This window comes from Octopus bimaculoides, chromosome 1 (genome assembly GCF_001194135.2).
Source record: "Octopus bimaculoides isolate UCB-OBI-ISO-001 chromosome 1, ASM119413v2, whole genome shotgun sequence".
In the NCBI taxonomy this organism is placed as follows: Eukaryota; Metazoa; Mollusca; class Cephalopoda; order Octopoda; family Octopodidae; genus Octopus; species Octopus bimaculoides.
This window is the reverse complement of record NC_068981.1, coordinates 118,611,858-118,625,744: the sequence shown is the minus strand read 5'-3', so window position 1 is coordinate 118,625,744 and position 13,887 is coordinate 118,611,858. Positions and strand designations below refer to the sequence as shown.

The following is a 13,887-nucleotide window of genomic DNA, read 5'->3' as shown; positions in this document are numbered from 1 at the left end:
CAGTGTTTGGAGACAAACATATACACAAAGACACTCCCTCTTTCTCTCTCTCTCACCCTCTCTCACACATACATGCACACGCGCATGCATATTCGTATATACGTCAGGTTTCTCACTGTTTCTACTGAATCCACTCACATTAGTTATGTTAGAAAAAAATTTACTCCATAAACCAAACCGATCACTGCGCTTGGTGCCTTGTGTAAATCTGAGGTTTTTATGAAGAAATTAAGAACTACCTAATCATCCTCTTCAGGAAATGCGCGCGCACTCACAGTTGCACTCGCACACATTCCTTCTCTCTCTCTCTCTCTCTCTCTCTCTCTCTCTCTCTGCTGGTACTTAATGCATTGATTTTGTAAGAATGAAGTGTAAAGCCAATACTAGTGATATTACAACTCAGAAAATAGAAGAACAGAGCTAAATATTGAAATTGTGTCAGTAACCAAGTTGTAGAAATGTGATGAAACTTTTTGACTCTTCGCAGTACATAGCAATATTAAGAAATAAACTAAAATTGAATATAGCAGCAACATTTTCTGTGTTCTTGAGTAATAACTAAAATGGCTCCTCCACAATATAACTGCCTAAGTTTGAGCCTTACCAAACATGTAACGACAATATATCTAAATGGTCTGAAGTCGTACACATCGTATTCAATTATTTCTACAAGCAACAATGATTTTTAATAAGGATCATTAATTAAACAGGAAATTATTTGTCACGAACAACTGTGTGTATAATATCAATGAAACAAGGAAACATAAGCGTCAGAAGAACCCACGCTCATTGATTTACTACACCAGTGAGCACGCAGAGATAACTAATGTTAAAAGACAATGTTAACTGTTTTAAATTCTACAACGGACGAAAATGAAGACATTGAATACGACACGCAGTTTTAAAACATGGATCATACTGTATATATATGAGATATTAATTCATGTTGGTTAGTCACCAGGAAACATATTGATAAACAAGCGGAAACGATGCTGTATTCATATATATTTTAAGATGATTGACACACTCGAGACTCAACTATTACATGAAAGGCAAAGTCGACATCGGCGGAATATGACTGTCGCTGTATTGACTACTGGAAGTTGTTATCTAGCGTTGGTCACGATGCGCTTTTTTTTGCACTGTTGTAGGTAGGTAGGTAGATAGATAGATAGATAGATAGATAGGTGCAGACGTGGCTGTATGGTAAGAAGCTTGCTTCCCGACCACATGGTTCCGGGTTTAGTCCCACTATGTGGCACCTTGGGTAAGTGTTTTCTACTATAGCCTCGAGCCAACCAAACCCTTGTGAGTGCATTTGGTAGACGGAAATGTTGACCTGTTCGTCTAGCCAGTGGAGTAGCATCATTCGAAAGTTAAAACGATACAAAATGCATTGGGGCTAGCGACCTATAACAATACCTGATAGTGTGGTTGATCATGTGTTCTCGTGATATATATATCTTTCATTGTTTATCTTTTACTTGTTTCAATCGTTACACTGTAACCATGCTGAAGGAATTTTAATGGCATGTACCCACCCCAGTACTTATTCTTTTAAGCTTCGTACTTATTCTATCGTTCTCTTTTACGGAACCGCTAGGTTACGGGGTTATGAACACATCAATGTCGGATTCTAGCAGTGTTTGGAGACAAACATATACACAAAGACACTCCCTCTTTCTCTCTCTCTCATCCTCTCTCACACATACATGCACACGCGCATGCATATTCGTATATACGTCAGGTTTCTCACTGTTTCTACTGAATCCACTCACAAGACTTTAGTTGGCCCGATGCTATAGTAGAAGGTACCACGCAGTGGGACTTAACGCTGAACCATGTGGTCGGGAAGCAAACTTCTATCCACACGTACATACATTCTGTTATTCTTTTCTATGTTTCAGCCCTGAGGCTGTGGCCATGTTGAGGCAATGTATATATATATATACATATACACATACATACATACATACATACATACATACATACATACATACATACGTACGTACGTACATACATACACACCTGTATGTATGTCCTCTACTAGAAGTGTGAAATAATTTTTCACTTTGATGTTGAATTGCTTTTACATATGAACATAAAAAAAAACAAACATCTTCACTGGTGTATGTGTGTGTGTTTGTGTGTTGTGTGAGTTTGTAATTGTGTGTAAAGAGAGAGTGGAGAATGAGTGCTTATCGTTGTATAGGATAGATTATCGAACAACCAGCTGTTCATCTTCTGTCAACTATGCCGTTGTAACTGAAACCATAACAGCCCCAGGAATATTGCCAAGAGGCTTTTTAGTTAGCAATGCCCAGTACATCCCCTCCCGTGGGTTCTTGCTCGTCGAAAAGTAATCTGAGCATCAGCAAGCTTATTTGCAGCAAGCCACACAATCACTCAATTGCACAAGGGAGTTATCACAGGCATATACTTTTTGAATATCATGTCAATTGAAATAAGATATACAGAATATCATAACAAGTCAAACCTAAAAAAATCCCCATCGTTTTGTAAAACAAATGCCTTATCTGTAAAAGACAGTATACAGATGTTTATAAATACTGCAGAAAATAAGTGAGATAAAAATAGTAAGGTTTTTAGTTTGAATACCATATCACTGAATCTAGCTCTATTTATGAGTGTGCGCGTTTGTTGTATATGAGTATCTGTATGAGTTGTATGTGTGTGAGTGTCTGTGTGTGTGAAGTTGTAAGAAACATCTGTTATGATGTTTTTATAAGTTTATATTTCTATGAATGATGCATGCATTAATATTTTTGATCGTAAAAGGTTTCGTATGAGGAACACAATAATTACAGCAGTAAACTAATTAGCACTCATTGTTCTAAATGGGGGAAAAATATCTTTATGTCCCAATTTATCACTACAAAGAATCTCAGCTATATTGCCTTTTATATTTGTTCACTGTTAGATTGTTTCTGTTTATTTCTTTTGTTCTTTCCTTGAATAATTATTTGGTTATTTTTAACAATGGTCTGTTTCTCTCGCCTTCATTTAGCTTCCCAAAGCAAATAGATGAATAAATATAACATTTTAAAGTTTGTTTGGACCCTGAGTACACGCGGTATAATATTAGAAATTTTGCATAGTTTTATTACATTCATCATATAAAAAATCAATGGATCAATGAATGAACAATAGTACAAAGGAAATAAAGACATTGCGGTAATTTGTTGTTAAAACTGTAACAGAATTAACCTTGTTAGGAAGATTTAAGGCAGAACACAACTGTTTGTTGTTGCATATTGTTTTCCCTTCATATTTTACATTCTCTTTATTTCAATAAAATATGAATGGGTACAACATCGATTTTCCGGATAACTGATTATTTTACGAACCAAGGGTGACATCTCTAAATTAAATACTAAATTTACTTAAATAATTAAATGAAATACAGGTACATTAATACATTAGTATAAATGATCCAAGTTTATCGATACTGTACTGTACAAGAGACTGTGAATCATGGTCATTCAGTGACCTAGTTTACAGGCCACGAGAATTTGAGGTTCTTGCTCGTAAAATACTGTGGATTACAAGAGGTTCTGGTTCCTTAGTGTCCCGAAAGTCGGTGTCTTATCAGTATGAAGACTATATTTTCGTATTTTAAGATATAAATTTGCCAAGAGAATTCAGCTATATCGATTCGTTAAAGTTCTCAGTGATAATGACACAAATCTGTTAACAAAGTCTGTGTTTCTTTTTCAGTTTTAACTTGAAATTGTTTTACATTAAGAAATGATATGTGTTACAATATTCTTATCCAGTTGATGTCACAACGTTCCTCAAGTAAAACATGAAGGTTAATTTAGGACATTTCAGTTGAATCACTTTGACTGCAGTAGATAAGTGTTATTTTCTGACCAGCAGAGTGAGGTCGCTGATGGGGTTTCAATTCCGAACCGAAACCTATATTTCATTAAAAGAGTACTCATGTAAATACTATTATGACCTAAGCCGGATTTGTTTATCTAATTTAGTAAAAGGATGTTTTGACAAGGCAGTTACATATTGGGCGTATTGTGACCAGCGGTAGAAGTCAATATCCAATAGTCTCATCGATACACTATCCAAGTCACATCGATCAATACTCTAAATTTCCATGGCTCTGTCGATTGCATTTCTGAATTGCAACGCATGAATCATCAGGGGCTCCCTATCTTCCACCATTCTCTGAAGTTCTTTTGCCATTTTAGTTAGAGTTGAGAGGTATCCTAGTGATAGGCCGACTTCTTTTTTCCCTGGATTCTTCTTCTTCTTCTTCTTCTTCTTCTATAGTTAACATCTTCCTCTCCTTTGGCGCTTGGGTTCAATACCAGAAGCCTTGGAAGGCGCAGAACGTTTGAGCAAAATCGTAGGGGTTGAAATAAATTCACAATTTGACACACAAATTCAAACCAACACCACACACTCACCTCCTGCGTTTTGTTTTCCATACAGTATGTGCAATTATTTGTTTACTCATCTACGGTACACTACGTATTTTCTTTTAATATATTTTAATTACTGTTATATAGTGGAGTACTGTACTGTATTTTTATTTGTTAATTTATTAATTTTAGGCGTGAAAATACTTATTTTACCACAGAAATAATTAATATCTAAACAACAAAAAAAAAAAAGATAACTATCGGCCGAAGAAACCCGCGATATACTGAGGAGTCCACGATATAAATTTACATATATTAGCCAGAAAAATCAGCGATGTACTGAGGGCACAATAGGCGAACCGCGATATGGTGAGTGATTACTGTATATATGACAGGGTTCATTCAGTTTTTGTTTACCAAATCCACTCACAAGGCTTTGGTCAACCCGATCTATAGTAGAAGACACTTACTTGCCCAAGGTGTCACACCTGGGGACTGAACTCGGAATCATGTGGCTGGAAAGCAATAACGCTTCCAACATAATGGAGATACTGTAGCTTGGTAAAAAGACAGAAAATTTCCCTCGATGCACAGTAAATTTGCCTTAGTAAACATCCCAATGGAAGGTTATCAAAAATATGCTATCATGGTGTTTGAGTCCCACGAGTTTTTAATGAAAGGTCTTTTCTGAAAATCTAATAATTTATCATTTTCATCTCATTTATACGCAGAAATTGTTGATCGGTAATAACTTATTCAGTTTATATCGGAATTTTGATGCATTATTTATGAGCTGGCGATTTTAACTGATGAGACGATTGCTTTTCTAAGTTGAACCCTAGCTTAACGATCAAAATATGTAAAAAATAATAGTGAAAGTTAGTGCTTCATGCATTGATGTGACATGGAAGAATCGCTTACCCTAAAGCTAAAGCATATCGAACCCAATACTCATTCATCTTCTCCTCCCGTCCTCCTCCTCCTCCATCGTCGTCGTCGTCATCATCATCATCATCATCAGCAGCAGCAGCAGCAGCAACATCAGCAGTGGTAGCAGCATTTTCCCCTCTCTGTTTTTTCTCGCTTACTTTTTGCTTATTGAAAATCTTTACTGAAGGAAAGGGTTACATTGAATATTTTCATATTCTTTCTGCAATATCATTCAGAAAGGATGAAGAACCTTCCCCGCGTCCAAATGTAAGTTAATGGTTTCCCTTTTATGTAGTTAATGCCAAGAAAGAAGTGGTATATCTATGAAACTCAATGGACAACGATTAAGAGATGCCATAAATATTATTGAGAAACGGTATGTTGTGATGCTTCATGTATGATTCACAGTATACTTAGCATTTCTATTTGGTAGTAATTTCGTTTTACTAAGGTACTACATTCCAGATTTATTGGGTAAGCTAAATGGAATACAATTATATTAATACTTTTCCAGAAAATATTAACTATATATTTGAAGTGAATCGGTTTCAACCAGAGTCGTCGCCTCTGCTTTACAGTGTTTATATTAATTTTAGATGTTTCTTTGATTCACCAGTCGGAGAGAAAAGTGTCATGGGTAATACATACCAAGGCATTTATGGATAGTTTCATGTGATTAAGTGGCGTTCCATCTTAGAGTCAAAATTTGAGGTCTTTGTAAAACAGACTGGATTTTGATTCATGAATTAATCAACATAACTGAACCAAACCTCTGTTGATATATGCACAATACCAGTTTACAATCAATCTTTGCTGAATGATAGCTTTAAAATTAGGTTCTAGTTTGAGTCGCTACGCAGATACATCTAAAGTTACATTGCAGGAAGTTTCCATAAAGACTCTCATTTGTCAACTGCCCTTATGTACAATCGTACCATTTCAAATTGTTTCGGACTTGCATAAAGGGATACTTACTAACTACTTAATCACAAAGATTTCAGTATCTATCTGTATGCAGTTGGTTTGTTTGGCTCTGAAGAAGATAGCTTTGAGCTAGTGGTTCCCCATAGTTTCAGTTGATCAATCGATTGATTGATAATATTGAACCAGAAACGCACACAAACGACTAAAACTGCTGTAAGTCTATAATAAATAAATGTATACAACCCATTAGTTTTTGTCTATTCTATGCATTACTCTATAAAAGTATACCATTTTAACTGGGTTATAGAACCAGCTATGGACTTACGAATTTTACTGGTGATGGACTTTGATTTGGATTACCTGGTGTACAATACCGATCACAAGACTTCTTTGTTAGCCTGGTTTATTTTATCTGCAGAGAGCTTAAGAAGTATTTCGCCTGGATTACAAGTCTCACTGTGTTTTGTGTGTTTATAAATATATATATATATATATATATATATATATAACCTTATAACCTTTACTCTTGCTATAAATCTTTACCACATGCTAATCAATTTCTTTAAGATCACGAGCTCAAGTTTAATTTTACCAAATGAATTCACACAAAACTGGAAACGTTGATATTTAAATATAATCACCTTTAAAAAAGACCACCCATGAAAAGTATTTTGCAAAGTGCTCTGCTCCAGCATCAATAAAAAGTATACATTAATGTTCGATTCGAGGGAGAACGGATTTAGGCATCCAAGTATTCTCGTGAAAACAATTTTCCTAAATAGCGAGTGAGATGTCGAAAACAAGTTTCATAGCAGCAAGAACGAAGAAAATAATTTTAAAAAAATACTTTCATTCCACATTGCTTGCAGTGTATGTAACTTTTGAAAGATATTTTGGAACATGAAGACACGGAATGAAATTTTTGTGGCTGTGGCGGCTGACCTCCGAGTATAGAAAGAAAAAAAAGAACCGGGGAAGAAAACGATAAAAATTGAGAAAGAAAAAATATAATTTAGATACACTTTAGAGATAAAATGCATTCAAAAAGTTCGAAATTGCTGAAGCAATTTGGTTAAAAAAAAAAGAGTTTTGGTAATCCAGTGATTGAAGGGGGGAATCAAATTTTTTCTTGTCCAAAAGTGTCATGGGCATGTATGGAGAACTTATTTTAAGATAAAAACACTGAAATACTTTCCGTCTGATAAAATACGAAAACCATTCTCAACGGATTGCAAATAATTTCGATCAAGTAATATTTTTCTACAATAATTTTCAATTCCATTTCGTTTTTGTTGGGTAGCCAACTTCATAAAGCTGCTGTGTTTTGTTCTGTTCGCAAGACTTTCATATGGTAACCTTACATATTTTCGGTAAACCATATTCTATCTCTTTTGCAGTTTCGTCTCAGTTATTAATTTTTATGTTATCTTCTGTTAGCAAACATTTCAAATATACTTAAGTTTTTTTATTAGATGGTTCAGATTTTTGAATCGGTTTTCTGAGGTTCATGTAATCGATTATTCGTGTGATTTAAGCAGGAAAACAGTGTCTATCTATCTATCTATCAATCTATCTTAAGGTGAAGGTGTATCTTAGTGGTTAGGATATTCGGCTCTTGATTCTAAGGTCGTGAGTTCAATTCCCGTTGGCGCGTTGTATCCTTGAGCAAGGTACTTTATTTCGCATTGCCCCAGTCTACTCAGCTGGCAAAAATGAGCAGTACCTGTAATTCAAAGGGTCAGCCTAGTCACATTCTGTGCCACGCTGAATCTCCTTCAAAACCATGTTAAAGTGGCACGTGTCTGTGGGGTGTTCACTTGCACGTCAGTTTCATGAGCAAGCTGTTCCGTTGATCGGATCAACTGGAACACTCGTCATTGTGACTGACGAAGTGCCTATCTATCTATCTATCTATCTATCTATCTATCTATCTATCTATCTATCTATCTATCTATCTATCTATCTATCTATCTATCTATCTATCTGTCTGTCTGTCTGTCTTGCAACCAGAAATCACTAAAAGATCAATTAAGATCAATAAAAGTAAATAAAAATCACAATTAAGATTGATATGAATAGTCGAGAGCCTTGAATATGGTCGCCAGCGTAGCTATTGTCCAATAAATGAGATCAGAAAAATAAAGAATGCACATATATACTGGTGAATTTAATGAAGCGTGATAAATAATGTTATAGCATGTTATACGTGATTAGTACTTAGGGCATCTACCCAGGGGGAATAAAAAAAACGAAACAAAAAAACAATGTAAACTTCTACGAAATTCGAACATAAAGCCTAGTAAAAAATTTAGGAAAATGGTGTTTCTAACGCTGTACTGGTTCTATGAAATAACCTTGATGGCGGTAATTGGATTAATTAGCAAGAAAATAATATTTCTAGTAGTCGTAGTGGTAGTAGTAGCAGCTGCCGCATCAGCGGCAGCAGTAGTAGCGGAAGCAGTAGCATTGACCCGGAAGAAAGAGTAGGGTGTTGGAAAAAATGACTTATGGTAAATGTTTCATCAGATGTGAAATATGACTGAGATCAATTTTCGTCCTTATGTGTGTGTGTGTGTGTGCGTGTAAATGTATACACACACACACACACACAGGTATGATTAATAAGAATCCGGACTGTTGCTATAGTAACGAAGCTAAAGCGCGCAGAGTGAAGCCGCTTGGCAAAGATTGACGTTGAACTCTGTTGTGCATGCACACTAAGTTTTAACTTTCTAGCCAAACTCCGCTGTTTAAAGCAGTGTTTAGAAGGGAGGTGTATGTATACCATTAAGTACTCGGATAAATCTGCACACACACACACACACATACATACAAAAATACCCTCTTGTTGATCCTTGTTGGAATTAGGATCTAGATTAGAAACCGACCCTTTCTCTATTGGCAAGGAATCTTGAAATAAAACTGAATAGTGACATACATACATACATATATACATAATTTTTTTTTTATTAAAACGCTTCGGCCCTTGAGTTAATCACGTTTTGAGATCTAACTTCCCTGTTTCCACCGCCAAACCTGTACAAACATGCGCGCACGCGTATGATTATTTCAGTGAGTGAGTGTGCGTGTGTGTGTATGTGTGTGTGTGTGTGTGTGTGTGTGTGTGTGCGCGCGCGCTCAGTACACCAGAAATCAGAAATGAATGTAAATTTAAACTTCATAAAGCTTCACCGTAAGCCTCACTTTATAAAGCTTCAGTGAATCAGAAGAGCTGAAATAAACACAAACGTGATAAAGACCGAGTGTATGTCGTATAATAACGTAAGCACTTTCGTTCTGTACTATCGATATTGGGAAGGAAAAAGGTTGAGTATTTTGACACACTGTTTCACAGTTTCTTGATCGTTCCTCAGAGATGTTTAAGGTTCTTTTCAAATCAATAGCTCGATCAGTTGCATATGAAATACTCAAAAAATACGTTCATGGATACACAGTCATTGCACTTCGTCTGTTACAACAACGAGAGTTCTGCTTGACCCAATCAACGGAACAGCCTGCTCGTGAAATTAACATACAAGTGGCTGAGCACTCCACATATACGCGTACCCGCGACGTAGTTCTCAGGAAGATTTAGCATGACAGAATATATAACAAGTTTGGCCCTTTGAAAATACAGGTACAACTCATTTTTGCCAGCTGAGTGGACTGGAGTAATGAGAAATAATGTCTTGCTCAAGGACACAACGTGCCGCCAGGTATCGAACTCAAAACCTTACAATCACCGTGAGCCGAATACTCTAACCGCTACGCCACGCACCACTGCATACACACGCACACAGAAACAAACATATATACACGAAAACGGCTACACATATACACACGTTTATATATGTAACTTGAATTCTTCTGACCACCAAAAGTATATAGGAATCTGTCAGCATCGGGCAAAATGCTTAGCAATATTTCTTCCGGCTCCTTATGTTCTGAACTCAAAGTCTGTCGGGATCGACCTTGTCTTCCATTTTCTTCGGATGAATAAAATAAAGTAAAAGTCAAGAACTGGTGAGTGGAGAGGATGTAATCAACATGCCCCTCCTCTCAAAACTGGTGGCCTTTTGCCGAAATTATATAGAATTATATTATTGGTATTGTAATTTTTAGTAACTTACATGTCGTTAGTGCTTTAATTCAGTGCAGTCACTTTCTTCATTCTCAGTTTATTTAGCATTAGAAAAAAGATTCTCTGGCGAGTAGATGGAGAAAGGTCAACATGACTTATCTCACGTTGATGGCTACTGCCGATAACGGAAGTCAAGCATCTAACATTCCTTATCGTCTCTATATTTATCCTGCTGCTACATATATTTACAGAAAGGTCTACGATAACATCCTCCCAGTCGATGAATTCATAAATGTGCTATTAAGAAGTATATTTGGCACCTATATGTTTTTCAATATACTTCGCCCCCCACTGCGCGCAGCCTGAGACTGTAGAGCATGTCCTTGTTTTGCTTACTACGTGCAGCCTGAGGTATTGAATCTAACCGACAAATTGTCTTGTTTGTGAAATTTGGTAGCCAGAGTAACTGTTTCTCTTCTTGGGTGCTAGACTTAATCCGTTAACCGGTTTACGTCTAGTAACTGGCATTTAGCTACCTTCAGCTGAATCTGCAGTTTTGCAAAATCAGATCCTCGGACTGTAGATTGTGTCCCTGGTTTTGTCACCAGTATTAGAGATCTTAAAAAAGGGTCATTTGCCTTGTCCTTGCTACTCTCGCTAAGTTGTTGAAAACAACTATAAGAACCTAATTTAAATATTGTAAAATTGTAGGAGAAATGACCATGATCTAAACTTTATGTGCCTAGGTTCCCTTCAGAGTAATACAAACTAAATTTTAATTGTAGTGAAATACGGTGTATTATAAAGGAAATAAAAGTTGAATAATATTGGTTTATATTGATTATACACAATGTCCAGTTGCTTTTCTGATGTTTCTTGTTGATGTTGTTTTGTTTAACCCCAGGCTAACCCTTAGTGTCAAAAGTTTTACAGCTATCATCAACCCATTTTTGTTTTCAGGCATCACATATTTAATACCGTTGTTTTAAGTTTCATCTTTTTTAGAACGGTGAAAGGACAGGAAGCCTCAGTAGTTGATTGAAGCTAAATATATTCCAGTTTTGCTGTTGCTATATATCTTTGGTTAACGAAGATCGAGCAAATCTGGGATGAACGATATATGATCAAATGCGTTCCAATAGTGCCTGTATATCAGGAACAACATTGGCAAAGCGTTCGTCCTTTCTTAGGTGCCTGAGAAAAGATTGGCTGCTGTATCTAGGAGGTCGACGCACACTTCTTCTGCTTCCATATACCGGGACTTGTTCAAGAAACTCCAAACGAAATGAAAGTTTCAGATTTTCTTTAATGATCAATTGAGTTACAGGATGTTTGAATATGCTATGAGAATTGTCTTTTTTATAACCTTCATTTGAGCATAGATCATAGATCTACTTGTTTGAATATTTAACTTCATTGTTTTACAGCGTGAAGTGTCATAATCTCTGCTGTTTAGTTTTCGCCAACTTCCAGTGCACAAATGAAATCCTATAAATTATAGTTGAATAAATTCTGTTACCTACTGCTAAAATTGTATTTGATCTTAATGAATCTCTCTCTTCCTGTCTTCCCCACTCTTTCTTTGTCTCTCTCCTTCTCTTGCTCTTTCTCACCATTTCTCTCTCTCCTTCTCTTGCTCTTTCTCACCCTTTCTCTCAATTTATTTGCCTTTTTTACCGTACTTAAATTAATTGTGCTTCTTTTTTCAATATTTGCAGGTAAGCATATTTTAAGCACCAATCACGGACAATTTCCTCTTCGTCGTTGCTGATTTGATGCTAAATATAGGTATGGCAGTTTCATATTCAAGGTTCTTATCGTGTTGAAAAGCTTAATACGTAGTATTGAGTCTCTGAGAGCGAGCGAGCGAGTGAGTGAGTGAGCGAGCGAGCGAATGAGAGAGTGAATGAGAGAGAAAATATTTGGAAGATACATATATATATATATATATGTATGTTATGTATGTTTATATATATATATATGTATGTATGTTATGTATGTTTATATATATATATATATATATATATATATGGATATACTGTATGTGTGAAGGATATCTAGACGGATATATTGAAATGTAAGTCAAGACACGTACATTATATATCTTGTTATTAAGCATACAGTTTTGCACCCTTGTGAGAACTAAACAAAAATATTATGCCACAGATTTCTATCGCTCCTGGGGCAGTAAAGGGGAAACAGTTTGATAAATTAGTATCTTTTTTTTATCTTCCCTAACGACAGGATACTCCACAAGAGATTATTAGCTTATATCTATATACAATTCATACAAATTCGGACAGAGCTAAACTGGTTTATCTAATTTGCATAATAATGCTTGCAGTGACAAGTTAATAGTCTTTCTGTTATGTAAAGTAGACAGACTGGTTATATCTGTCTGAGGTTGCATACACTATAAATATATTGTAAGTTACTAATATTTTCGTGAACAGAAGAGAGGAATCATTTCACTTATCAAAATCTAAGAAGACTCTAAAATCTGTGGTGACTTCACGTGGGTGTGTGGTAAGAAGCTTGCTTCTCAATCACATGTTTCCGGGTTCTGTCCCGCTGCTTTGGGCAAGTGTCTTCTACTATAGCCTCGGGCCGACCAAAACCTTGTGAACGGATTTCGTTGACAGAAACTGAAAGTAGCCCGTCGTGTATATATATATAAATCTGGAACTCGGCTGAAGATAGAGAACTCCCAATGACTCGTCCTTACTTTTTCCTGTCCTTTTGTGCATCGTCTAACTGTCCGGATGTTTTGTTGTCGCTTGTTACGCTCTTGTTCCATTTTTTGTTTTCTTTTTATATATACATATAGCGACGTACGTACACTTTTGGTCTCTTATATGTAAGTACATATATATCTAAATTCTGTACGACTCTCTTATTCTTTCTTTCAGCCCTTCACACTTACTTCATTCTTTCCACTCTTCGTTTTTTTGCCTCACCTCTCTCAAATTTCTTGGCCTTCCCTTCATTCTCACCTTCCCTCCTCTTTTACCTCACTCTGTCCCTTTTCTTTTCTCTTTCTTTCTCGTCCCTCCCTAATTCTTCTATTCCTCTGCCCCCACCTCTCTCTTCTCCTTCCACGTGACCGGTGTTCTGCCAAGCCTAACCTTTCTTTCTTGGTTCGACTACATCCGTATTCCTTCCCATGACTTTCATCACCTATGTACCTGCCGTAAGGCTTCATTCCACACACGCCAGCTTAATTTAATTCGCCTTTAGTCGAAAGACACCTGTTGTTTGTATTTGTATTTGTGTACCATTTCTCCGTTATTTTTTTCGTCCTTGTTTTCGTATACATTCGCTTGCTTTCTTCCAAGGAATCTCGTGCTCTTAGCTTAGATTTTCTTTTGGGCCGGCCAGATTGGAGCAGTCTCAAGTGTAACCGGCCGAAACTGGTGAGAAAATTTGAAACTCGACTGGAGATAGAAAACTCCGAATGACTTGTCCTTGTTTTTTCCTGTCCTTTTTAGTATCGTCTAACTGTCCAGATTTTTTAATGTCGCCTATTACGTTCTATTTTTGTTTTCTTATATA

General features: G+C 36.3%; 1 protein-coding gene across 2 annotated transcripts in view; it reads left to right on the top strand.

Annotated features, from left to right (window-relative positions):
- Positions 1 to 13,887, top strand: part of LOC106876929 (uncharacterized) — a 194,309-nt gene that overhangs the window by 112,025 nt on the left and 68,397 nt on the right. The window contains exon 2 of one of the 2 annotated variants that reach the window (XM_052969827.1): positions 12,054 to 12,123. The exons of the other annotated variant lie outside the window; for it this stretch is intronic. The gene's annotated coding sequence lies outside the window, so the exon portion shown is untranslated. The remainder of the gene's footprint in view (positions 1 to 12,053; positions 12,124 to 13,887) is intronic. 2 annotated transcript variants of the gene reach the window in all.